General features: G+C 44.6%; 1 protein-coding gene across 3 annotated transcripts in view; it reads right to left on the minus strand.

Annotated features, from left to right (window-relative positions):
- Positions 1-4,178, minus strand: part of EDAR (ectodysplasin A receptor) — a 71,823-nt gene that overhangs the window by 30,126 nt on the left and 37,519 nt on the right. The gene's annotated exons all lie outside the window — the stretch shown is intronic.

A 4,178-nucleotide genomic window follows, 5' to 3' on the forward strand; every position in this document is an offset into this window, starting at 1 on the left:
ACTGCTTTATACAAACAAGAAAATATTAGGGCAAAAATGTGAGCAGGGATTTGCATCTCCCCCAGTCAAAAGGCTGCCCTGATCTTAGGATAAGTTACATAGGCTCTTTTGCTTTCTTATTGGTGTTTTACAACAAATAAATAAATAAACAAATAAATCTGTGATGTGTCCTGATGCATAATTAAGGAAAAAAAACCCCAGAAACCTTATATTTCTGACACACACACACACACACACATACATATATATATATATATATATATATGTAAATATATATATAATGGGGGGAAAAATCTCGAATTCTTTGGCCAGTCCCAAGAAGGATTCTCCTCAGTGGTGTAGGCTTGCTTTCCACCTCTGTTTGTTTTTTCTAAGGTGATTTCCATGAAGACTTTCTGATTATTTTCAGCTCCTCCTAATGTCTGCCAGAAAGTGCTACAGTGGTCATATTATTCCTCCTGGTTTCCTTGCTCATGTATTTGTTTTTGGAGGGCTTGGACTCATCTTTTAAGAAGCTCTGGCAAAGGTGGTGGTGCTGGGGGCACATTAGGACTGCACCCCATCCTCCCCAGCAGATCTCCTGCTCTACCACCCAGGTGAGCTCGCCCTGCTGCCAGCTCACAGCTGCCAGAGGGCATCTGTGTTTTCCATGGAAATAGTGGGAAGATGGATCTTACATCACCATGAAAAATTGCAAGTGAACATGCTAGATTCCCCAGACTAATACTTCTAAGATGAGAATTAATGAGCAGCAACACAGTTGTTCACTGTCTGATGGGTTGGTTGTCTTAGTGCCACATCTGCTCAGTGCTTTCTCCATCACTGTTTCCTAAGAAGTTTCCCCATCTAATCCTACCCAAGGGACAGGAAACTTGTTTTTGGAATTTTGCTTCCAGGGACAAGGTAAAACTGCTGATATGGAAACAATTTAGATTCAGAAGCTCTCCTGAGACAAGTACTGCTTTCCATTTGGAGCAGAAAATTGAAAGCTTATTAGGAAAATATAAACTACCAAAGCAATGATGGTGCTTTTCTAAAACCTTTTCCTTTTTACTATGCTTTACTGTTCTAGATGACAGGTAATATTGTAAGAACAGTGCAGTTTTTCATTAAGACCAATAAGGGTTTAGCTCACACTTTGCTTCTATTTCTCAGGATCTATTCCTGGGAGCTGCTGATTACCTTCAAAGACCACAATATTTGGGAAGCAGATGATTTTTAGCACAATGTAGACTCTCATTCTTTAAATACAAGAATGGTTGGTTATTGTATTTATTATTGTATTATTATTGTATTATTATTTAAATACAATAATGGTTGAAATTTAGAAATACTTTACAGGAAGGAGCTGAGGTGAAATCCTGCAGTAACCACTGACAGAATTTATTGAAATTGTAAATAAAATAAAAGTCCCATGGTGACCATTCAACAAATAATGTCTGTTCTTAGCTCTACAGTACATTTGCATTTCTTAACTAAAAGCCAAATATTGTTAGAGAGGTCAACAGAGAGTTCTGGTTTTTCCATGGTTTACATGAAAACATCTGAATTACTGCAGCTGACAGGCACAGTGAATAGCAGCTGGGATGCAGTGAGAGGGAGATGCAGCAGAGCATGGCAGTGCCTCTGAGGGTACCGCAGAGCAGGTCCCTGCGTGAGACAGGATGTCATCAGGAGGGTCCTGGCCATGAATTGTCCTTCTTTGTACAAGTGCATTAAACAATGGCGCAGCAGTTTCACTGTTTGGCAAAGGTAATGGAGGCAGTATTAGGTCCTGGCCATGTATACTTTGGTACTTGATGTTAGAGTCCCAGAAAAGCCTCTTGTTTGTCAACAGGCCTCTGTCTAACAGACAAAGGGATACGTACGCTGCCAACAAACATTAAGTTTTTTATTATTCTACTTTTTACATAACTGTGTTTGAAGGGGACTTATTATTTTCGTAAACTAAAGGCTGGCTGCATTTAAATTCAAAACTACGTCCCAAGCTGCCTGGGCCTCCATTGTTGGGAAGAGCAGGGAGAGAGAGCAGAGGGAGGGAAGCTCTCCGCTGGGAACAGGGGCCACACAGCGAGCAGGCGCCGTGCTGGGGTGCCCAAGGGGAGAGGCGGCTGCAGGGCACGGCACAGGGCCTGGAGCACCAGCCAGGGCTGGGGGGCCCCGCGGCCCCAAGCAGGGGGCTGAGGCATGGTCCAGGGGAGCAGCCCCCATGTGTCCCACACGCCCACCCATCTCATGGGCATGGCTACCCCCACGGCTTCAGTGAGGAGATGGGGCATAGAGGCCACAACTCAGCTCCCGGTCCCAGTGCTGGGCAGAGGAACACGCCTAAGCAACCAAATCCCCCATATCTGTGGGTACTTGCAAGCTATGACCTGCTGAGGCTGCTATTTATGCCAACCACCACATGCAGAGAGGCGAGAGGAGGAACAACCACCACCTTGGCTAAGGAGAGCTGAAGTTGCAGCCCATCACACGGACATGTCTGCAGGAATCACGTTTACAGGCACGTGGGTGTACACAAACACATCTATTTATACACACATGCCTTCAGAGAGGCTGACTGTCCCTCACATCTCTGTTCAGCCAGGATGTCCCAGATCTCAGGGAGCGTCCTAGTGCAGTGGAATCTCTATGGTCAACATGCCATGTCGGGTTGCAATTACAAAGTATGCTGCCTCTGTTCCTAGAGAAAAAGGGAGAAACGGCTTTCTCTGTTGGAATACTTTCTCTTTTGAGTCAATAATCGTAAAATCTCTTCATAATTTCTCTGAGGCCCTCATTTCTTTTTTAATGAAGGTGTTTACATTCCTAATTAAGGAGCACATTAAGCCCAGTGGTACCTTATCTGATAAACCCATTAGTAGGCTATGTCAAGCTGAGCCTTTCAAGGTAGCAAGCTAGCTTTAAAAACTGGTTATCCTCTGGGCTAAAATATGCAAACCAAGAGCTCACAATTAACTCGGGTTAATTACAAAATACCAGAAATGTAATAATGTATTTAAAAATACGACACAGGTGCTAATGGCTTTTTTTGTTTTTTTCCTTCCCTCCTCCTTTTTTCTCCTCTCTGCAGGAGCTTACAGCCTGTCACTTTGTTCTCAGGTAACACCCCCCCCATGCTCCACAGGTGTTAACCACCTTTTTCTCTCATGTAGAGGGATTTATTAGCATAGCAAGACTGATCCAAGAATTCTTGCTTCTGCCTTGCAGTTAGCATGGATTTTACTGGTGCCTTCTGGACCTGATGAAGGAACTAGGCTTGAGATGTTTATTTTTTCTAGGTCTATCAGCTGGTCTAATGAAAGACATCTCTCCATTCCTATTCTCCCAACACCACCATTGCACGACTCAGGAAAACTTTGAGACACCACCACCTTGCCACACAAGGTGTCAGCTTGTGGAAATAACCATTTGACCTCCTTCCTACAAAGCAGCAGCCTTGTGACTGTACCCTGCCTGTTTGGGAACAGCTGTTGCTTTCCAGCATGGCACGCTCAGCCACTTTTTATTGCAACTTGCAGCCCAATACACTCTTAAATAAGACTGGTTTTGAGAGACCAGGCAGGGGTCTTCAATTCAGTGATTGCTCTTTTGATGTGACCTGTAGGACCTATCTCAGGTTCCTTATGCATATGAGTGTCAAATGTTTTATCAAAGTCCAAGCAGTCTGTGGTACCTGCGTTATTAGGAATTAAAACTTCTTGTCAAGGAGAACTTAGGAGCTAAGTACTACCTACCAAGGATATATTGCACATTTAATTTGTTCAATGTCTCTATTTCTTCTGTGATTTTACAGGAGAGGGAACAGGCTTTTCAGGAGAGGGAATAGGCTATCAGCACCCATCTTAAAAAAAGGAGTCAGTGGTGTCCAGGGGCTGCTCGCTGCAGGTAGCTGAGCAAAACTGCTAGGATGGCTGCCCTAGGGCAGGTGTGGGTCTGCCCTCCATGGGTCCCACTGGTGCCTCAGCCTTGATACCTGTGGCCTGGGAACTGAGGTAACTGGAAACCTTTGCACATGCTGCAGGCCACCCCACAATATATGAAGGCCCAGCTTTGCCACCTGCTGACCTGACAGCAGGCACCCCAGAAAGCACAGGCGAAGTGGGGAGTTGAGGCTGGCAAACTAATGACCTGGAAGGCAAGCCTATGTGGTTTTCAGAAAAATATATCTGCAG

The sequence above is a fragment of the Corvus brachyrhynchos genome, unplaced genomic scaffold (assembly GCF_000691975.1).
Source record: "Corvus brachyrhynchos isolate BGI_N302 unplaced genomic scaffold, ASM69197v1 scaffold83, whole genome shotgun sequence".
Lineage (NCBI taxonomy): Eukaryota > Metazoa > Chordata > Aves > Passeriformes > Corvidae > Corvus > Corvus brachyrhynchos.